This window comes from Dipodomys spectabilis, unplaced genomic scaffold (genome assembly GCF_019054845.1).
Source record: "Dipodomys spectabilis isolate Male_0828 unplaced genomic scaffold, ASM1905484v1 ptg000069l, whole genome shotgun sequence".
Taxonomy (NCBI): Eukaryota; Metazoa; Chordata; class Mammalia; order Rodentia; family Heteromyidae; genus Dipodomys; species Dipodomys spectabilis.
The window spans coordinates 12,890,001-12,913,820 of record NW_024870746.1 but is presented as its reverse complement, the minus strand read 5'-3'; positions in this window follow the sequence as shown (position 1 = coordinate 12,913,820).

The window sequence follows — 23,820 nt, the reverse complement described above, 5'->3', positions numbered from 1 at the left end:
CTTGCATTTTTCATTTTTGTTAGATTTTGTGATGTAAAATTAAAAATTTGACCCAATTAACATTTAACTCATTTCTTATATTTAAATATTTTTTTGTCATGGAAAATATGCTTTCAGGTAAAATTCAAATAGAGGGAAAAATCTGCTTCATAATTTTTGGATTTGTTCATTTAACATCCCGGAAGTAACCATTTGTCAGCAGAAAGTAACTTCTTAATCAGTTGGGAATTTTCTCTGTCTTTGTCTCTGTCTCTAATTATGAACATTTACTGAGTACCTACTATATTCTAGGAAGTGTTCTAGGCACTAGAGATACTGTCATGAACTTCCCAAAGTTCTTACTTTTACCACTTATATTGTGATGGGGGAAAAAGTAGTAAGAAAATAAATTAGTAAAAAAAAAAAAACCCAGATAAATAAGGTAACTCCCAATAAGGTTAAGTTCTCTAAAGAAAATACACTGTTTTAACACAGAAAGTTATATGGAGAGAGAGATTACTGTAGATAGTGTTGGAAAAAAAAATCTCTAGAGTATAGTTTATTGGAGCTTTGGTAGATATGAATACTGCTCAATATTTTCAGTATTTTTAATTGTCACGTATCATTCTCATTTAACAGTGAAATAAGGGGCAGCATTTATCAGCAATGCTGACATAGGATAGTTAACTTCATAATGTCTGTGGATAATGTGTGTCTTTTGTAATCACAACGTACAAATAGAATACAATCACGTGACTGCTTGATCATTGATTCTCTTCATTATTAACCAAACAGGAAGTGAGGAGGTGTCTTCATAAGGGACTGCACCAAAGAAAAGGTGGAAGTGGATCTCTTTAAGTTGCTGTAGTCATACTGAAAAGTCATATAGAGAATTCTGGCTCACGTGAGGTTGGGGCTGTCTATGGTTATTTTGCCAGTTTATTTCTAGCTCTCATGAACATGCAGATCTAAGACGTAACTATTTTCAGGCTGAAAACAAACAGACTAGGATTCTTCTTTTCCCTCAGGCACAACCATGTTGAAAACACCACTTTGAAAATACAGAAGCTCCTGCCATGATGAAGGGAGTCAGTTTGCTACATGGGCATCTCTTTGTTGTGGTTCCGAGAGCGAAGCCTGGTTTCTGGGAAACCAGGCAATGTGGAAGTGAAAGAGATTCTGTGCCCCACATGCTGAGCCACCATTGGGCTGCCAAACACAAACAAGCGCACTGCCTATTTAAGGGAGAAAGGAGAAGTCTAAGACTGAAGTCAGTTCAGCAAATCTCTGTTGGGTCACTTCTGATCCCCTCTTTAGTGGGTTACTGAGAGCAGGCTCACTGTTACAAACAAACACACAACTGACGGATGGAATCTATTGCATCATGCAGTGTTTGCTAGCAGCCTTTTCCTGGCTCTGAGAGGGGTGAAGGGGGGGGGTATAACTCAGTGGTCGAACAGGAGACACTGAGTTCATCCTCAGCACCACAAAACACTCTTTACTCTGAGCAGGCTCAGTTAATCCATTTGGCAGGAACAATTTCTTATCTACACAGCAAATTCTTGCAGGATGAGCTGGCCATGCTGTAGAAGTGTGTTATTGTTAAGATTCTAATGAATTTCCTTTATGACTGCTGTCAAGATGAGTGAAATGACAAATCTTTTCAGAACCTTGGGGAAATAGTTTGTATACCCATGAAACAACAGCTTTGAGTAATAGCAAACTTTCAAACCACAAGGAATCCTGATTCAGATGAAGGAAGGCTTGCTGTGCCCTCCACGACCAATCCCTGGTTAGTTATCCTTGCTTTGTGGGTCTGCACTAGTTAAACCAGCCTGGAAAGAACATCAATGGAGAATCTGCAAAGAGAAGTTTTCTGCTATGGAAGATTTTGGTTAAGATTTTGGGTGGGATGACTGTGGAGGGAAACTAGCAAGATTTGGAAGCAATGAAGCATCAGGGAAGGAAAGGACATCGTCCTGTCTTTAAAGGGAAAAATGGACAATTATGGAATGAACTTATGAAAAGCATATCGTGTGCAGTAAAGACACGCATTTTGAAGAACAGTGGGCTATATAATAGGAGGTAATATAATGAGTCTGAGTTGCTCAAGAAAGATATCTCAAGAGGGTGAATAGGTGGAAGAAAGGCATTTTTGTTATGAGGTAGGCTGTGTAGGCATGCAAGCAGTGTGCATACTAGGGTGACCGGTTTCTGGCAAGGAGACAGGGGAAAATGGGGAGAGTGATTCTGGGTAGTGCTGCCTTGCACCTCTGCTGCTGCTGCCCAAAGGCAGCTGTAGATAAGACCATCAGTCTATTTCTAAGAATCTGTTCCGCTTGCCAGAGATTGCTCACAGAAGTATTATCCATCAATTGTTGGACATTTACTGTGTGCCACATACTGTTCTAAAAACTGTAAGTGGGCCCTCTCAATTGATCTTTAGAGCAATACTGGGCATTGTGAAGTGTTTGTATCATTCTTATCCTACAGATAAGAAATGCATCTGTCATGAGTCAGGATGAGTTTGATTATGATGCATATGAAACAACCCTCAACTCTTGTGGGGTAGAATGTAAATGCTGCCATATCAGACGTTAGTTAGTATTAAAATATGGGGACTCTAGCAGACAGAATCCATCTTGAACTATGCTTCTGTGATCTCTGGGGAAGAAAAAGGGGCTCTGGTGATTGTTGGGCAATCACATTATTGTGGAGACATTATATAAGGGTTAGTCTTCAAATCAGGGCATCAGAAATTTCTCTATACTTAATATAGGCCCTTCTCAAATTTCTGTTAGTCTAATTACCTTCATTGAAGTAGGTCCTTTTGCAGTTTCTGTCACTTGTTCTTGATCTTCAAAACCATAGCCAGAGTGGAAGAGAACCTACCTATAACAGATGAAAAAATGATTGGTTTTCTACCTTAGAGGTCCTTAATAACTTCTAATTTTCCTTCTAAGCTAATGAATTTTTGTGGCATTTTTTTTACTGGCTATTGGCTAGTGTATGTTCTATATGCTTAGGGATTTTGGCCAACAAAATAACACAAAGTTGATCAAGAGGAACTAATGCAATCAAGAGTCACCAGAAAGGGGCTGGGAAGGTGGCTCAGTGGTAGAGCACTTGCCTTGCATGCTCGAGGCCCTGGGTTCGATTCCTCAGCACCACATAAGCAAAAAGAAAAAAGCCGGAAGTGGCGCTGTGGCTCAAGCGGTAGAGCGCTAGCCTTGAGCTGAAGAGCTGAGGGACAGTGCCCAGGCCCAGAGTTCAGGCCCCACGACGGGACCCCCAAAAATAAAAGGAAAAAAAAAAAAAGAGTCACCAGAAAGGTACAACATATGAAGCTACTTCCAGTATTAACACTGAATCTTGTTTCAGGGTAAACTTAAAAAAATTAAAAAGAACAATAAAAGTATAGCATAGTAAATACATAAACAGGTGACAATTGTTTATTATCATTATCAAGTACTACACAATTGAATGTTACTTGTTTTTATTAACATATTTTATTAGTGTATATTAACTGCAAAGAGATTTTATGATAATTTTCCATACATGCATATAATGTATATTCACTCATTTTATGATTTTTTTAAATTTTTATTTTTTGTGAACATACTGTACAGAGGGGTTACAATTACATGGGCAAGATAATGAGTACATTTCTTATCAAGCATTGTAGTCTCCTCCTTTGTTTCCTCTTCCCATCCCTTCCCATCCCCCCCCACACCTCCCAATTCTCCTCCCTACCCCCCACCCCTGCACGGAAGTTGTAAAGTTTGTTTTCGACGTAATGACTTGTATATCTCATTGTTGCAATGGGTCCACCTATATCCCTATTTAAACTATTTGTTTTTCCTTCTCCTCTTTCAAAAATAATTTTTGTTGTTCCTGTTCTGTGGCTTGAACTCAGGGTATGGGTGCTATCCTTCAGTTTTTGTGCATAAGGCTAACACTCTAGCATTTGAACCACAGCTCCATTATTAGATATTTGGTGATTAATTGGAGATAATCTCATGGAGCTTTCTTGCCCAGGCTAGCTTTGAACTCAGGTCTCAGCCTCCTGAGCAGCTAGTATTACAGGTGTGAGCCACCAGTGCCAGTTAAAAGTAATTTTTAACAGGATTCATTGCTCTCTTTTTATTGATAAACATATGTACTTTGATACTATTCCTGCCCCAATCAATTCATCCTCTCCTCTGACCTTCTCCCCACTGCTGGTGCCCCAGAACAATTCTCCTTTTACATTTGTGTCACTTTTAAAAATTTCTTCTATCAAGTCTTGATTTTGCATATAAGGAAAAATAAGTCCTATCTGTCTTTCTGAGTGTGCTTAATTTTCACATAAACATGACAATCTCCAGTTCCATTCATTTTTTCTGAAAATGATGCAATTTCATTCTTCTTTTTTTTTTTGATCCGGTCGTGGGGCCTGAACTCTGGGCCTGGGCGCTGTCCCTCAGCTCTTCAGCTCAAGGCTAGCGCTCTACCACTTGAGCCACAGAGCCACTTCCGGTGCTTCTCCCTTCTCCCTTCAACCAGTCCTAGGGCTCGAACACTGGACCTGGGCACTGTCATTGAGCTTCTTTGACTCAAGTTGAGTCAAAGTCTACCACTTGAGCCACAGCATCACTTCCAGATTTTTCTGAGTAGTTTATGGGAGATAAGAGTCTCTTATACTTTCTTGCTCAGGCTGTCTTAGAACCACAATCCTCAGATCTCAGCCTCCTGAGTAGCTAGGATTACAGGCACGAGGCACCTGATAGCTCAGTTCTATATTTTAAGTCTGATTTGTCAGATGAGTACAGCTACTTCTGCTTGCTTTCAGATTCCATTTGCTTAGAATATCATTTTCAATCCTTTCACTTTAAGTCTGTGACTGTCTTCCCAGTGAGGTACCTTCTCATAGTTAACAAATGAGTCTTGGTTTTTAATCCAACCTATCAGATTTATGTCTTTTGATAACTGAAATCATTAACATCTAGACTTAAAAAAGATGTGCAAATGTGTGGCAATTCATGTCATATTATTTTTGCAAAGATTTAAATTCTCTTGATCCTCATTTGATTATCATTGGAGTTAGAGGCATGGGTCAAGTGGTAGAGTGCCAGCCATGAGCAAGCAAACCAATTAAGAGTGTGAAGCACTAAGTTTAAGCTACAGTTCTGGCAAAACCAAAACCAAAACAAACAAACAAACAAAAAACACAAATCCCATCATCATTTGCTTATCTTTTCTTCAGGTGGGATTTATTCTTTATTGTATTTTTCTGATTGTGGTTATGTTTCTCTTTGTGCAGACTTTAAATAACTTTGACAGTACTAGCTTAATAGTTATGCATTCCTTTATTTTTTGATTAACATGGATATTTTTTATTTCTCCTGTGTGATGAAGGATAGCTCCACCAATAATTTAGCTTAGACTCAAAATATATCATTCCTTGCCCTCCTTATTTTTAGAGTTTCTATTAAAAAATTTGATGCTATTCCGATAGTTTAATTTTATATTTGAGTTGATGCTTGTCTCTTGCAGCTTTCAATATTCTTGTTCTGTGTACCCAATGTCTTTGCTACACTGTGACATGAGATTCTTTTCTGGTCTTGTCTGTTTAATGTTTTAAAATCATCCATGAATAGATGTTCATCTCTTTCCTAACATCTGAGAAAGTCTCTGCTATTATTTAATTGGATATATTTTCTATGCTTTAGCTTATGCTTTGTATCCTTCTATGCCCATGATGCATAGCTTTTGTCTTTTAATGATATCTCAGATTTTACATATTCCATTTATGCTTTATTTTTCACTTAGAGGGAAGAGTTAAGGAGGTGGAGAGGGAAGGGATGGTAGGGGAAAAACAAAGGAGGGGGTTAAAGCAATGCTTGACAGGAAAGGTATTCATTACCTTACTAATGTAACTCATGTAACAATAAAATATATATTAAAGAAAGAAATGAGAAAATGAGTTGGGAAAAATTTTTTAGTTCCTAATGCACAAGTTGGTGCTATATGAGCATGCTCACCCATGCAGTTGGGAGGGGATAACACTTCAACAGGCCCAGGTTTGGAGGTCTTTTCCTCAGTCAATAGAACTCTTTCTCTGCAAGAGAGGCTTGGACCACTGACTACCATGCTTTGCTGCCCACACCCCTGTTGCTTAAAATTCTCAGCAGGTCACGATCAGACCTATACCATATCTACAACCCTTCTTGTGGTTGTCTCCCACTGCATCACATGGCAGAATATCTCCTGGCTCCTTGTGCCACAGCTATACCTTTTAGGTATTCAGAGCAATGATGTCTCTAACAATAGGTTCCCTTTCAATATGGCACTGGGTATGGGAAACTGAGATAAGGGAAACAACAAAATATCCTTTTCCTCCAATGCTAGCTTGCGACTCATACTGTCACACAAAAATCCTGAATCGAGTTTAAGGTGTGTGGGTAATGGGCATTTATTTCACGGCTAGATCTGCCTGTCTGTTGCCAAGGCCACCTGGTTTACCCTGTAGTTCTATCTTCACCTCTCCCTTTTCTCAGGAAGTCAGAGTTGAAATCAAAGACTCCTTGCTACTTTTTGCCCTTGTTTTCCCATTCAAGATTTTTGTGTGTCTTGTCTCTACTTTGTGATTCTTGATGCATATCCTCTTTTCATTTAAGGATTCAAGTGGAGGAAAGTTGCAATTTATCTTATGCTGCCTTTTTTTTTTTTTGCTGTACTTTTATGGCATAATTGGCAACACGAAGAGGTTTTTCCACACCAGCATCATCATAAACATGCAAATATTTCATAATATGGTGCTGTCATGTATGGTTCACACACAATAGGACATTTTCAGCTCCATTATCATCTTATGGGCCCACTATCATATATGTTTCATGACTGATCAAAATGAAGTTATGGAACAAGAGTCTGAAAGTGTCAGAGAACACTGAAGTCACATTTAAACAGATCCAACTTTGTTGTCAGAAACACTGTGGATTTGTTATCTTTTTGGGAGGAGAGTTTGGAGTGCTAGGACACCATCATTAAAAAAAAGTAACAAATGAATTCTGCTATGGTAGGCTTCCTTTCAGTCTTAAGATGTTGGGAAAATTAAGAAAACTATTGTGCTGTGTGCTGGCCCTTGTCATCTTGATGCCTTCATTAGGGTTACTGTAGAGCAACTCAGTCAATGACTTCATGTGGACCATACAAGTTAGAGCAAAAGGTTCTGAGCATAACAAAGGCAGAGAAAAGCACAAGGAAGGAAGTACATATGTTTAGAGGTAAAGACAGGAGAATGTGAAGAAAGAATAAAGGAGGATTGAGAGAAAGAGACAGACAGATGAACAGATAAACAGCCAGAGAGAGACAGAGGCACTGACAGAAAGAGTGAAAGAGTTGTCTATTTTAAGATAATCAGATTTCTGGGATTCAGTATTAAAAAAATAGACACATCCTCGATAAAGAGGCTGTTAAATCAGCTGATCCAGCCAATAATTTGAGCATGTCTATGATCTTCCCTGCTTTGCTGGAGTTGGCAGAGCACATAGTGTCTGCCGATCAGTCTCCTGCTGCAAGATTGAGCTCAGGGAGTAAGGAGGTAGTCATTTTGGAGAATTTAATCTCTGGCTCTACTTTCTGAGTGACGCTCATGGAGCTCGTATAGATTTCAATGTATTGAGGCTCTGATTGCCCTGGCTTCCAATATAACATCCCAAACCCCCAAAAAGCAACAGGGTTTCCATTGCAAGATGAAGAACTATATCCCAAGAAATAGAGTTTTGTGATAATTTGGAATTCACAGTTGTATCCCTTTTAACTATGATATTGAAACCTAAACTAGGAGGCCAAATTTCTATTATATGGATGGTATTGTTGATCAACTGCTGAACAAGGGCTGGAGGTGAGGTATGGCTCAAATGGTAGACCACCTAGCAAAAGTAAAGTTTTGAATTCAAAATCCCAGTACTACAAAAAATTCTAAACAAAATATATAACACAAAGAAGTCTCTCAAAGTTGAATATAGAAATCAGATCTTTTAGGAAATGAGCAATGAGCATGATGGTATGATGGTAGGTTCCCTGGGCATTTTTTTTTTTAGTGGAGAGAGGATATCAGTCCTGGGGCTTGAACTCAAGGCCTGGCCTTTGTCCCTGAGCTTTTTTTTTTTTTTTTTTGCTCAAAGCTAACACTCTACCACTTGATATACAGCTCCACTTTGGACGTTTTTGTGGATTATTTGGAGATAAGAATCTCATAGACTTTTCTGCCCAAGCTGGCTTCGAACAAAGATCCTCAGATCTCAGCCTCTTAAGTAGTAAAGATTACAGGTGGGACCCATTGGTGCCCAGCTCCCTTTATGCCTCACGCACTCCAGACTTAGAGGTAACAATATTAGAAACAGAAAAAATGCTGAAATGAACAGACAATGATGTTTCTCCAAAGCCTATTCTCTTTAGTCAAGGGTTAGAATATGATCAGCTTAGCCAGACAGAAAGTTGTGATAAATGGTACACACAAAGCAACAGCACAGAACACCCTGTGGTTCCAACTCCACTCATACCAGCAGAGGCCAAGTGGGGATCCTGGACTTCAGCCCATCAGAGTCTTGGGATGAAGTGCTGTAGCTATTGGGTGGGTGCCAGGGAAATCTGAGATGAGACCTGGGCCTTCCATCCTCACTGGACAACACTGAGTTCTTTCCTTCTTCCCCTTCTCTACACCTTTGCTGCCAGTGGAGACTACAAGGAGATTCTGGACTTCGATCCAGAGCACTGGTGGATAGTCACAGGAAGCTTAACGAAGAGTCAATATTGTTGCCACGTATGTGGGCACTGCTGTTTCCGACCTTGGTATTTGTGGTGGCCATGTGGGGAGAAGTAACTCTTACCTCTGCTCAGCAGTCATGGAGAGCCCACTCCAGGTCCCCAGGCTGAGTGTGAATCTGGATTTCTATATGCACCTGGTAGAAATGGGCAGCTCCCTTCCTTTCCCTGTTAGAAAACTCCAGCTTAAACAGAAGGTTTGAATTAAGTTGCTGAGCCTTATGGCATTACACCCAAATGATCCATGCTTCAAATGAAAATCATTCATTACACCAAAAGCCAGGATGATGTCAAATGCAATGAAGAAAGACAATCAATACACAAATGCCAAGCTCACATGGCTGTTAGAGACATCTGGTAAAGGTTTTCAAAGCAGATGACAGAAGGAATCTTCAATGTGCATCTACAAGTGTTATAAAATTTACTACAAGTACAAATTAAAAAAACAGAAAGCCTTAATAAAAAAATACAGTTTCAGCAAACAAACAAAAACAACAGGTAGAACTAAGTAGAAATTTTAGAAAGGAAAAATATAATAACCCAAATAAGAAACTTAATGGATGGGTCAAACAGCAGTATGGGAAAGAGACAGAGAAAAGAATCAGGTAATAAGAAGATAGAACAATAGGAATTATCTAATTTAATCAACAGAGACAAAATAGTATCTCCTCCCCCCCAAAAAATAAATTAACAGGAACTCAAGGACCTGCAAGAATATAAGAAGAGATTCAATGTGTGTGACCAGAGATATCAGAAGAGGACAGAACTAGAAAATTACTCCAAGACCCCTACGACCCAGCAATCCCACTTTTGGGCATTTACCCAAATGATCACAAACAAGACCATACTAAAGCTACCAGTACAACTATGTTTATTGCAGCATTATTTACCGTAGCTAAGATATGGAACCAACCTAGATGCCGCTCAGTAGATGAATGGATCAAGAAAATATGGTAAGCCAGGCCCAAAGAAACATAGGTCCCATGGTTTCCCTTATATGCAATATCTAGTATATGTATGAGTCAAGCGGAAAAGGTCAGATAATGTGATGTTAGGAAAACGATCCCTTAAATATGTATTTTAATGTTTTTGTTTCTTTCATGCATGTGTTTCTAACGCATTTATAAGATTATTTCTTTGTTGCTTTGTATGTCCCTCCCCCACAGTGTAACCCCCGCTTTCACTATATTTGATGTCAGTATAACATGTGGAGGAGATGGGGACAAACAAGTCGTTTAAGGATTCAGGTGGACCTGTTGCAACAATGAGAAGTACAAAATGTCATGTCAAAAACGAGCTTTACAATGTCGGTGTGGGGGGAAGGATTGGGTGGGGGGGAGGGGGGAGGCTGGGAAGGGAGGTGAAGGGTAAACAAAGGAGGAGGCTGCAATGCTTGGTAAGAAATGTATGCATTATCCTGCCCATGTAATTGTAACCCCTCTGTACAGTATGTTCTCAAATAAAATAAAATAAAATTAAAAAAAAGAAAATATGGTATATATACACAATGGAATTCTATGCCTCCATCAGAAAGAATGACATTGCCCCATTTGTTAGGAAATGGAAAGACTTGAAAAAAATTATAATAAATGAAGTAAGCCAGGCCCAAAGAAACATATGTTCCATGGTTTCTCTTATTTGCAATAACTAGTATATGTCTGAGTCAAGCAGAAAAGGTCAGATAAGTTGATGTTAGGTGAAATGAACCCCAAGATGAGTATTCAAATGTTTTTTTCTTTCTTGAGATTGTTTCTAACATATTTATAAGATGATTTATTTGTTGCTTTGTATGTCCCTCCCCCATGGAATAACCCCTGCTTTCATTGTATTTGATGTTGGTATAATTTGTGGAGGGAAAGGGCAAAAACAAATCATTTAAATAGGGATACAGGTGGACCCATTGCAACAATGAGATGTACAAGTCGTTATGTGGAAAAAGAACTTTACAACTTTCGTGCAGGGGGGGTGAAGATTGGGTGGGGGGGGCAGGGGGCGGATGGGAAGGGGAAACAAAGGAGGAGGCTACCATGCTTGATAAGAAATGTACTCATTATCTTGCCCATGTAATTGTAACTCATCTGTACAGTATTTTCACAATAAAAAATAAAAAGAAAAATGAACTTTATAACTTTGGCAGCGGGGCGGGGGGAGGCAAGGTAGGAGGGTGGGAGATGGGAAGGGATGGGAAGGGGAAACAAAGGAGGAGGCAACAATGCTTAATAAGAAAATAAGAAATGTACTCATTACCTTGCCCATGTAATTGTAACCCCTCTGTACAGTATTTTCACAATAAAAAAAAGATGGAACAATAGAAATTATCTAATTTAAGCAACAGAGACAAAATAGTATCCCCTCCCCCCCCCCCCCCCCCCCCAAATTAACAGGACCTCAAGGACCTGCAAGAATATAAGAAAAGATTCAATGTGTGTGACCAGAGATGTCAGAAGAGGACAGAACTAGAAAATTACTCCAAGACCCCTATGACCCAGCAATCCTACTTTTGGGCATTTACCCAAATGATCACAAATAAGACCATACTAAACTACCAGCACAACTATGTTTATTGCAGCATTATTTACCATAGCTAAGATATGGAACCAACCCATATGGGAATTCTATGCCTCCATCAGAAAGAATGACATTGCCCTATTTGTTAGGAAATGGAAAGACTTGAAAAAAATTATATTAAGTGAAGTAAGTCAGACCCAAAGAAACATATGTCCCATGGTTTTTCTTATTTGCAATAACTAGTATAAGTTTAGGACAAACAGAAAAGGTCTAAAGCTATGCACATATATGACCATATAAGATGATGTTAAGCGAAATGAACACCAAGATAGGGACACAAATGGTTTTTTCTTTCTTGCTATTGTTTTTAATGTATTTATAATGTACTATGTGATTTTTTTGTTTCTTTGGTATGTTCCTCCCCCATGGAATAGCCTCTGTTGTCACTGTATTTGATTCTGGTGCCCTGCATCTTGTATATACATTTTTCTAATTTGGGGAGGGGAAGGGAAAAAACAAAATGCTTAAATAGGGATACAGGTTGGCCCATTGTAACAATAAGATATACAGGATACTATGTTGAAAACAAACTTTACATCTTTGGTAGGGTGGTGGGAGAGGGGAGTAGTTGGGAAGGTGGAGAAGGAAGGGCTGGTAGGGGAAAAACAAAGGAGGAGGCACCAATGTACTCACCCTACGCATGCAACTGTAACCCCTCTGTATGTATTTTTACAATAAAAACATATAAAAAAGAAAGATCATTACTCCAAAATATGACTGAAAACATGCCATTTGCCAAATCACATAAGCCCAAGAATGGAAGAAGCTGATAGAAACACAAAAGACTATAAAGCCAAAAGACATCTCAGTAGAGACACAACCTAGCCTAAGTTGGGCACTGAAGATAATGAAGATGTGCTTAGTGAGAAAGAAATAGCATCTTACGTACAAGGATAAAGAATTTGATAGATTTCTCTGTATGAACTGTTGAAACCAGAAGGAATTTCAAGTCCTGCAAGAAAAGAACCATTAACTGAAAATCCCAACTCCCGAAATGTGTTTCAAAACTTAATGCAAAATCAAGGCATCCATAGATGAAGGAAAATAAAAGATTTTGTCACGAGTGTCCTACTTTAAACAAAGTCCCCAAAAGGGTGACTCTGATCGACATGCATTGTGCACATAAACATGTCAATGTTGAATTGAAACCTCTTTGCAAACTTTTTAAAGATAACAGAAATAAATTAAAAAGACTACACAAATAAACAAATGAACAAAACCCCCCATAAAGCTTTTTTTTTGCCAGTCCTGGGGCTTGAACTAAAGGCGTGGGCATGGTCCCTGAGCTTCTTTTGTTCAAGACTAGCACTCTAGAACTTGAGCCACAGTGCTACTTCTGTCTTTTTCTGTTTATGTGGTACTGAAGTAATCGAACCCAGGACTTCATGCATGCTAGGCAAGCATTCTACCACTAAGCCACATTCCTAGTCCCCCATAAAGCTTTGTACATGGAGGAGGATCCTTGCCATCTTCAGAGGAAAGACAAAATGTCATCAGCAAAAACTTATGGATACAGTTGACTTCTCTGAAGTGTAATTAAAAAGTATCAGAACAAAGAAGCAAAAACACATGAAATAATGTTTTGAATCAAGTGTCATATATAGGCAAATATGGAGAGCTTGTTTCTTCCCCTTTATTACAAATATAGAGTTAATAATGCAAAATGTATTTTTTCTGTTACTCAAAAAGGGAATTTGGCACTCATAACTACTTAAAAGGAAATTCATCATAAAAGGAAATGGCCCAAAACCATTCCAAAATTTTCTTCTTTGTTTATTTACATAATGTATGATGGAAGAACAGCATTATTATTGTCCCTAAATTCTGTTCATTTGAGTTCACGGCATTCCTAAATTCTGTTTGCCAAATTTTGAGAGACTTTCATTTCTTTCAGGATGTCACTATTTGTTGAAAAAGGTCCACAAAAACTTAAAACTTTAAAAATACTTTATTATGCATAAAACAACATCTTTGATGAATGAGGTAGTTTTACTTTCCGAAAGAACTTGAATTTAAAAAGTGATTTTAAAGAACTCAAATCTTTTTTTTTTTTTATGGCACTGAGATTTGAACTCCAGACCTTATGCATTTTTTTAAAAAATTGGGTATTTCCTGGCTGGGTGTGGCCTGGAGGACTATTTTCCTATTTTTCACTTCCAATGAGTTGACAGCTTTATGTCACTATGCTTTCCTTTTGTGTTGACATAGAGCAACTTTTTTTTGTCTGGGCTGGCCTAGAACAGTAAGCCTCCTATTTTTTCCTTCCTGATGAAGACCTAGGATGAGAGGTGGCCATTGCACCCAGCTATTGGTTGTGAAAGACATGCACCATATGCTTAGTCAGGCTTCAAACTGTGGTACTCATGATCTCAGTAGCTCAGATTACAGGCATGAGCCATGGGTGCTTGGCTTCATTAATTGGTCTGTTTTTCTAATAGAAGAGGTTAATGGAAAGGGAAATCTGGTAAGACTGTTTAACATTCATCTTTTTTTTAAATACCATTTTTCTAAGATGTTAACATCTATATCACTTTCAGTGCTACTGGTCGGTGCTGTTTTCTATCAACACTTGTGAGTCTCGCCTCAGTCCCTTTAGAGCTCTGGTTGGACCAGCAGCCACACCTGGTAGCCTAATGTCTATGGGTTTGATGGTAGTTGTACTATGAGCCCATATCCAGGGGGACAGTAGTAGTTTTTTTTTATAACTTCCCAAAATGTAGGCAAATATGTCAGGTTCCACTTGCTAATCTGTAATCCTAGCTATTCAAGAGGCTGATATCCAGAGTGACACAGCTCAGAACCATCCCAACTAGAAATGTGAAGCTTCATCTCCAAACCAATCAGCAATATTCTGGACAGGAGGCATAGCTCATGTGATAGGGTGCCAGTCCAGCAAGTAATCATGTGTGTGTGTGTGTGTGTGTGTGTGTGTGTGTGTGCCTGTGAATATTATAAAATACTCCAGGAGCCAGAAGAAATTACATTTGATATCTTCTTACCTAATTAGAGTAGTTTTTATCTATCCATAAACAAATAGATACAATTTAAATTTATCTGAAATTCAGTAGGTCTTTTTACTAGATTTATAGAGCCAGTATTTTCAATAGAGTTATGGTATTCCTTTGTAGTAAAAAGAACCACTAGAACCTTTCTAGAATGAGCTTATTGCCATAAATAAAGACAATTTCCTATCATGTCAATATATGCTTATATGAGCACGAAGAGACTAGAAGGTTCTATATCAAATGACTAACATGGATTACTGTCAGAATGTCTGATGGATTTTATTTTCAGTATTTGGGGCTTGTACCCCACGCTTTGTGCATGCTAAGCTGGCACTCTGTCATTTGATCCATGCCCCTGGGCTATTTTGCTTTAGTCATTTTTGGGATAGGTTCCCATGTTTTTGCTTGGAGCTGGCCTCAGACCAAGATTACCCTACCTATGCCTCTTGACATAGATGGAATTCTATGAGGCATTCTACCATGTCTGGTTTGTTCGTTGAGATTTTTGTCCCTATGCTGGCTTCAAATCTTGATCTTCCTTATTTCTGCCTCTCAAATAGCTAATATTGCATGTATATATCCTCATGCCTAGCCCCAGGATTGACTTTTTTCTGTATATATTTCTAGTTTTTATACTGACACTAAACGTATATTCTTTTTGTTATTAAAAAAACATACAAACAAAAATAGCCAGGTGCCAGTGGTTCATGCCTGTAATCCTAGCAACTCAGGAGGCTGAGATCTGAGGATCACAGTTCAAAGCCAGCTCAGGCAGGAAAGTATGTGAGACTCCTATCTCCAATTAACCACTGTGGCTCAAGAGATAGAACACTTGCCTTGAGCTAAAGAGCTGAGGGCCAGAGTCCAGGCCCAGAGTTCAATCCCTCCCCACCCCCACCACTAACAACAACAACAACAAAGTAGTAAAAAATTTGAAAGGCAGAGTGCTCAGGGAAGATTCTCAGGTCTTATGATTTAATAAAGAACACTGAGCACATTGTTTGACGCAGAGTTGCTCAGTAAATGAATGAATGATGCGGTATTGTCTAGATCTGTTTATCCTGGATAAATTGTTTTTGGTATTCTTCCTACTAAGACAAGTTTTGCTGAGCCGAGGAGAAGAGCAAATTTGGAGGGAAGTAAGATTTCATTTTGGAGAAATAAAACTTGAAAAGGCAATTTGCAACAGAGGAAATGAGGTTTTCCAGTTGGATCCTAGGCAAGGTGTAGACACATACATTTTGAGTTTTATGGATCCCTGCTCTTAAGAGTCCTCTGGGCCTTGTGATTTGGGGGACTTGGAGCATTCACCTTCCAGGAGCATCCATTTGTATTTATTTTAAGACACTCTGAATTCCATTTGTGTCATGATGTCATCTTAAGTGGTGAAAATACAAAAAGAAAAATCTCTGATACCCATGTATTGTCTGTTTCTCCATGGAATGGATGCCAGCCGGTCAGTTTCATTATTTCCAGGAAATTGCTAGACTCTAATATCAAACAAGGACTAGGAAAGAAAGATTTTCCCCAAAGAAGGCCTTCATTTCCATCCTATCACCCTCCAAAAGGGCCTTTGCTCTGGTCAGTATCCAGCCTCGAAAGCGCACATTTCTCTTAGACCACAGTTAGATTAAATATGACTTCTTTCCCACAGTTAGATTGAACATGACTTCTTTCTTCCTCTCCACTCTTTCTCCCAAACTCCACTGCCCTCCCACACCTCATTGGCTATTTATTTGTTTATTTTTTTGCTTCATTTATTTATTTAAGTTTCTATTGGTGTCGTCTTTTTTTTATAACAGAGTTATTTATTGTCATTGTAAAAGTGACATGCAGAGGGGTTATAGTTACACAAGTTAGGTAAAGTGTGCATTTCTTTTGGAACAATGTCATCTCTTTCCTGGCTCTCTCCCAGTTTTTTTCCTCCCATCCCCACTCACAGGGTATGTAGTTCATTTTCTACATATTGCTACTGCCTTTTTCACCCTTGTCCCTCCAGTTCTATGCTTCCCCTTTTCCTTCCCCAAAGAGAGAAACTTACAGACAAGACAAAAGGTACAGAAGATAAAAACAGGAACAAAGACAGAACCTCTTGTTTCCATTTCCTGGAATTCCTTTTGATAAATATTGCTTTATATGATTAGATGCACATAGCTATTGCACCACCGTGATTCTTTTCTAAGAATAGCCTCCTCTGGTCCCACTCTACCGTGCCTCATTGTTACAACTCCAAAGTCATCTCATTAGGAGACTGCACACAAAGGAATGAGATTATTTGCTCCTTGAGAAGTCTCAGGGCCAACAGAGAGGGAAGAGAGAGCAAGGGGAACTCAATGCCCCAATCCCACCTCCCTCACCCCGTCAGTGGCAACCCCTCCCATCACCGCAGACAGTGCATCACTGAAAGGAAAGTGTAAGCCATCCCTCCTCTCTTCACCTTCCTAAATGTTTTAAACACAGGCTTGGAAAGTGTGTGGACTCCTCACACATTCTCAGATATTACTCCTTTGCGTCTGACTGAGGTGAAATGATATGGTGCTCTGTGGAAGGAATCTGCACCCTACTATAGACTATTTAGAGCTATGGACGGTGGAACTGGAGGCAAGTGGGGAATGCCTTCTTCAAGTGGAAACTCCAGGCAGCCTTGCCTTGGTGGGGCCAGCCTTTGCCTTAGTGAAGGCCAGCCCAGTGCTCTTTCCTATTTGCCTTAGTGAAGGCCAGCCCAGTGCTCTTTCCTATTAGCTTAATTCCTGTGGGGCCCTCATACATTTGTGCCTCCATCCTGTCAATTGCCCTGTGAGCATGATGTTGAATGGTCACAACCCCAGGCATGGACAAGCTTCATTACATGGAACCTTAGAAGTCCCAACTGCTCCATTTCTTTCTTTCTTTCTTTTCTTTTTTTTTTTTTTGCTGTTACCTCTTTGATGGAGATTTAAAAAAAACCCAAACCCCTACCCATTTTTTTCTTTTCTCTTCCCCTTCCCATTGAGGACAAACACTGGAAAATTCAATGATAATAGGAAGGGAGAAATGAGACTCTTAACAACCAGCCGCTAAGGTGGAATGTGGAAACTTACAACAGCTTTATTTCACATATTTTAAACACATTTCCTCTACAAACCGACAGACATCGCGATACTGAAACATGGATTTAACATTCTCCACACCCTACTGGCATGATAAGGGTTACTGAACTGAGAGGCTAAGACACAGGGCTTCTCCTATAAGGCTGATATTCAGGGCTGCTTGTACAAGAGGTCTCCTCCTTCCTCCTCCTGCCTCCCCCCCCCCCCACCCCCCCAGCCAGGCCTTGAGAGCTCACAACTGCCCTTCTAACTACTCAGGAGGTTGTGATCTGAGGACTGCAGTTTGAACCCAGCCTGGACAGAAGAGTCCATTTAGCTCTCATCTTCAATTAATTAGCAAAGAGCCAGAAATGGAATTGTGGCTCAAGTAGTAGAACAGCGCTTTGCACAAAAGAGCCAAGTGAGAAGGCAAAGCTCTGAGTTTAAGTTCTAGTACTGGTGCACACATGTACACACACATGCACACATACACATACACATACACAAAGCCAGGTAGCAGAGGCTCATGCCTGTAATGCTATCTACTCAGGAGGCAGAGAGCTGAGGATTGCAGTTCAAAGCCAACCTGCACAGGAAAGTCTGTGAGACTCATATCTCCCATTAGACAACCAAAAAGCCAGAAGAGGTAGAACTGTAGCCTTGCGTTTAAACAAAGCAAAACAAAACCCCCAAACTCAAGAGACATGACATAGGTCCTGAGTTCAAGCCTGGGATTGGCACAATAATTTAAGTAAATAAATATTAAAAAAATATTTACTGAGCTGAACGTGGATTCACTGAGAAGCCTGTAATACTTTTATAGTGCTGACTGAGGAACAGAGCCAACATCCTCTTTATGGGCACATTGAGAGGAATTGTGCTTTTACGGTATATAATTGTTATTTTTCAGGGTCATGATTTCACCAGTAGCTTTGCCAAAGTTTTGCAATAATAGAATTCTACTATGTTTATATTGTAGCACCCTAATTGCTTGCATTGAAACTTATTTCACCAACCAACAATGACAATATGAAAAAGAGGAAATTACAAGGTGACTTAAGATTTACCTTATAATCCAGCATGAAGACTATCCCCAACTTTCGCTTCTCTCTTCCTCTTTAATATACTTATTTTAGGGAGAGAGAGTTATGAGGGCTCAATAAGAGCTAAGTATATAAGTGTGTGTGTGTACATATTTGTATGCAAACATGCACATTGTATATCTGATAATAATTTTAAAAAAACTTGGTGTTGGGACTTGACCAAAGGATCAGGGCCTCATATATGTAGTCAAAATGGCTTTACTACTCTATCTCCAATCCCAGTAATAATTTCTGATATAAATGAAATTACTTCTTGAGCACTCTTCCTTCTTATCTACATGGAGCAGACCAGCAAGAGATTGCTGTGTGTTATTTATAAGTTCCTGTTTAAACTATTAAGGATAGGACTAACCATCTGCATGCCAGAAATAATAGCATTTGTGTAGAACATCATTGTGTAGAAATCATGAGATAAGTAGACGGTTGGACTGTCTTCAAAACTATTCCTGTCCCAGGAAGACCTATACCTCTGGGGAAAATGAGTAGGGGCCTGGCCTGGGGGTGAGGGGTGGAATCCCATTCCTGAACCCACCCATAGTGCCTCCATTTTCTCTTGGATGACTTTGTTACTTTCTAGCTAAAAAAGAAAGCAAATCAAGCAGGAGAGTAAAGTTTTTGGTTGATCCTTTGGAATATTTGTTTATCTTCATATCAGCATATTTGTATGCCTTCCATACAAATATGAGAGAGGTTTATATTTAATTACCAGAGATCTGAATCATTGACCTTACACCATAACTTCAATCAAATGAACTTTGATCTTCATTTTGTCCATTATTTTGGCTTCACCAAGTTTCAGCTAGGTTTTGATGTTATATGGATTCTGTGTGTGTGTGTGTGTGTGTGTGTGTGTGTGTGTGTGCGCACATGTGTGTTCTAGAGCTTGAACTCAGAGCCTGGGCATGTCTCTGTGATTTTGTACTCAAGGTGAGTGCTCTACCACTTTGAGCCACAGCACCATTTCCATCTTTTCAGTAGTTAATTGGAGATAAGAGTTTCATGGGTTTTGCTGCCCTAACTGGATTTGAACCTCTATCCTCATTTCTCAGCCTACTGAGAAGCTGGTATCACAGGTGTGAGCAACTGATGCCGGGCAAGACTTTCTCATTTTAAGTTGACACAAAGTGGTATATGCACCAATACTGGCCCAAAGCTGAGCCTACTGGCAGCCAAGCCGCCTGCCTGAGCTAGTGCCTCTCACTGTGGGGGAGAGCATGAGAGGCTGGAGACCAAATGTCTGATCAACTGTGTGACCTGTTCTCAGTCTTCAGCTGGCTTTCTGGATGCTACTGTGGACACTGCTGTGGATGTTGGTTGCAGTATTGGTAAGTTATAAACTCACTTTCCAAAAGCTTTGCTTTCCAAGCACCTATCTTCCCATGTATCTCGCTTTCTTCTCCTGTGGGGCTCCGACCTCGTTCTTGGAATGGCTCCTTTTAACCGAATTTACAGGAAGATGGATGGCATAGCCAGTTTACTTAATTTTTAAAGAGTACATTTTAATGGAAAAATGAGGTATTTTCCATTGTGGTGAAGTGCCTTTTTTTCAATCATAAAATTGTTTTAAAGAGGAAGCAAAAAGAGGAACATGTATTCATTTGTTTTAACTTGAGTCCGCAAATTGAGTTCTTGAGAAACTAGTAGGCACCTATTTCGAAGAAGCTAGTAGCCACCAATATTGAATCATTTCAAGAGTATGACTACCTCCCATAACAATCTGGCTTTATAAATATGATTATAGATCACCAACTAGTCATTGTGTGTGGAGTTTCAACATGACCACACATGATAGAGACAGGGGAGAGGGAGGGAGAAGGAATGTGTGAGAGAGAAAGGGAAAACCTGATACACAGATGACTCTTCAAATGACAAGATGAGAGACTTTTAAGAGTAGGATCTCTTTTAATTTGACCAGCTACTAAAGGTGTCATTCTAGCAAGTAAATAGCCCTGAGATATGTTCAAACACGGTACTTCTTTAAAATTTAAAAAAAATTATCATAAAGGTGATGTAAAGAAGGGTTACAATTACACCTGGTAAAGAGTACATTTCTTTTTGAACCATGTCACCCCTTCCTTGCTCTCTCCCAGTTTTCCCCTACCATTTGCACCCACAAGTTGTAAAGTTCATTTTCAATATAGTGTCCAATGAGTACCATTGCTGCATTTTCCCCCTTTGCCCCTCCACTTCTGTGCCTCGCCTTATACTCCCCAAGTCAGATAAATGAACAAGCAAGACAAAAAGAAATAAAAACCAGAATAGAAAGAAAACAACCCTCTTTTCCATTTCCTAGAGTTCATTTCAATAAATAGTATTTTGTATGATCAGATGCACATAGGTATTATGCCTTTGTAAACACAGTACTTCTTAAAAAGTCCTGTAGAACAAGATTGTGCATGTTCACACGAGTATATTTACACAAAAACATAAAATCAGACTTGCTATTCAGAATCCTTTCCTGTTTCCAATACTCCCTTGATTGTGAAACACCTTTGATCATTGAATACAAATCAGAGATTTCATACATGGGGAAAAGCTAAACTTTGACTATAAGATGTTAAAAACCACTGCATCAAGCCACCAACAACAATCAACCACTAGCAATGGAGAGAAAGCGGAAGGGAGGCAGACGTGGTTGCTGCTCAGTTGGAAACTCTGCTACTAACAAGTCTTAAAGTGAAGTAAGTGGTAGTGCTGTGGGGTCTATGTTCTGCTCTGCCTAAAATTCCTTTCGATACCCTCCAAGATCTAGCTGGAGACGTTTGCTTTCTGTGTAATGATCTCAGATGGAAGCACATTAATGGCATTGCCAGCAGCATTGCAGCAGCTGTTTAGAAAGTGGGTCTCTTCCTTACCTGAACCTTTTGCTTGGTACAGTTCACATGTTTCCTTTTGCTTAGTGAACTCTTCTGTGGGTGTGACTTAAAGAGTAGGGAGCCAATGCATGTAGGTTGGTGGTGGAATTGGAAACATGGCCGGATGGGCACCTCTTTTGAAAAGCTGAGTAGATGCAAATGGCTTTGGGAATCCACTTATTAGTTGGTGGATTTAATGATGATAACACTGTAGGTTCATGTACAGGGAAGTCAGAGGGAAACTCAGACCACCAGATAGATGTCAACTCATTCTAAAGCCAAATTGGTTGGTAGCACACACACACAGGAACCGATTGCATTTGTGGAGCCTTTTGTCTGGGTTACATTCTTTCTCACTACATTCCTATATCCAGTCTTACCATTTCAACAAACACAATGTGATCTACAAGAAGGTAAGCAGGCTCTTGACTTCACTTAGCATTCTTTTGAATGACTTACTAATCACTGTCTTCAAGAATGAAGAAAAAGAGATTTAGAGACATTGTTCTGTCAAATTCATGAGTCAGACATGGCAGAATAGGGAATTCATGTATGGTATTGTGTGGAAGTTTTGTGCTGGACCAGGAGCTGTGTGACTCAGGATTCCCTTCTCTGTGTAGTCTGGAGTCAGTGTTTGGCATGAGAAAAATTTGCATGAAATGTAGAAGGTGGAGGTAAAGCAGCAGCAGCCATTATGCTGTGTGTGTGTGTGTGTGTGTGTGTGTGTGTGTGTGTGTTTGTGTGTGTGTGTAAGTATGAGGATGACAGGGGTTGTCATTGTGGCAGCTCAGGCTCTGGAAACCTGAGTACTTTCTCCATAAATGTCCAGAGGGAACAAATGGGAGATATTCTGCATGCAACATAGAAAATGAAGAACTCAGTTCTCCCATTTAACTAGTAATTGCATGGTCATTCGTACATTTAAGATGTCAATGAAAAAATGTTTTAATGGCTATTTGTGGACAGTCTGAAAATGAAAAATTTCTGATTTTCTAGTGAGTGCTTTCCAGTTATTAGTCATTGCCTGCATTTGCATGCTAAGCACTGGGTGTGAACGCGAAAGCCTGCTCTATTGATTTCCAGGTGAAACAGCTTTAGTGATGAGCTTTTAACCACTTTTCATTCACTTGGTGTGATACAGATCCAGGTGTCAACACATGTCTCTTTTCCCTCAAGTTTAAGAAACACACACACGTATATGTCTATATAATTTCATTTTTAAATGTCTTTTTTTCTGGAAAACAATTTTGTAAGGTGCAAGCTCCTGAGATGAGGTGCTGAAATCTTGACTGTAGGAAAAGCTCAGGGCAAGTGAGCAACACTTACTTCAGCCCTGAAGGCAACGCTTTGGAGGTTTACCCTTTGCCATTTAGCACGTTCCTTTGGCTGTCTGCAGGCATGCTGTGTACTCTGGGACTTTCCTGGGTTTTTCTACCTTCTGCTTTTGGGGTAATATTGGTTTGACCAGCAGTAAACCCCAAAGAGCGACATTAGAAAGCCAGTTTTCCTACAGAAGAACAAAGGTGGCTTGGTGCCTCTCATTGCTTCACTTTAGCTCTCTGGGTATTTTCTAGCACAATAACGAATCCATCTTTAGCCCCAGACTTTTTTTTGCCTCAAACTTACCTTCCCTTCGATTTGTACTTAGTTTAATTTGCTAAAGAGGATTAGCCTTACCTTTTCATCTGAAGACGGGGGTTGCTTGTGAACAATCATTTTGCCCATGAACCATCAATGTTATTTTTCACGTATGTCCCATGTATTATGTGGGCACACACACACACACACACACACACACACACACACACACACACACACACACACACGTCTGAGAAGCCTAGTGCAGACCCGTGCATCCTGCAGGTTTCCAAACCTTGTACATCTGCAAGACTTTCTATGGCAAGCTAACCTCTGGACAGGTTGCCAGATCCTCTTGAGAATTAAGTCTGCTTTGTAGCATTTGGATGGGCTCCTTAGAGCAGCTACTCAATCAAAGCATTTGTAACACATTTGCTAAGCATCTTATTGCCCAGATTCCAATGGTGGAGCTTGACACGGGAAACAGCAGCATCTACCTTTCTGAAACACAGAACTTGCTCATGGACTTCGCAAGCAGCTTGAATTCTTTCTGGGTTGCATAGCCCTTCTATTTCCTTCCTCTTCTCTTCAAAGTCCTTAGTCCTCTTTTCTGACGGTAATGCACTGTTCTCCTCAAGTCTCTATTCAGCCTAACATTTGTGCAAGCAGGTTGTGCAGTTCAGAAAGGGCTATCTCACCAGTCACGTGAAAGGCCTTCCTGCACAACAGATCAAGGGTGCACATTCTTTTTATTTTTTGCAATTTTTAATTGTTATTACAAAGATGACATACAGAGGGGTTATTGTTACATAAGACAGGTAATGAGTCTATTTCTTTTTGAACAGTGTCACTC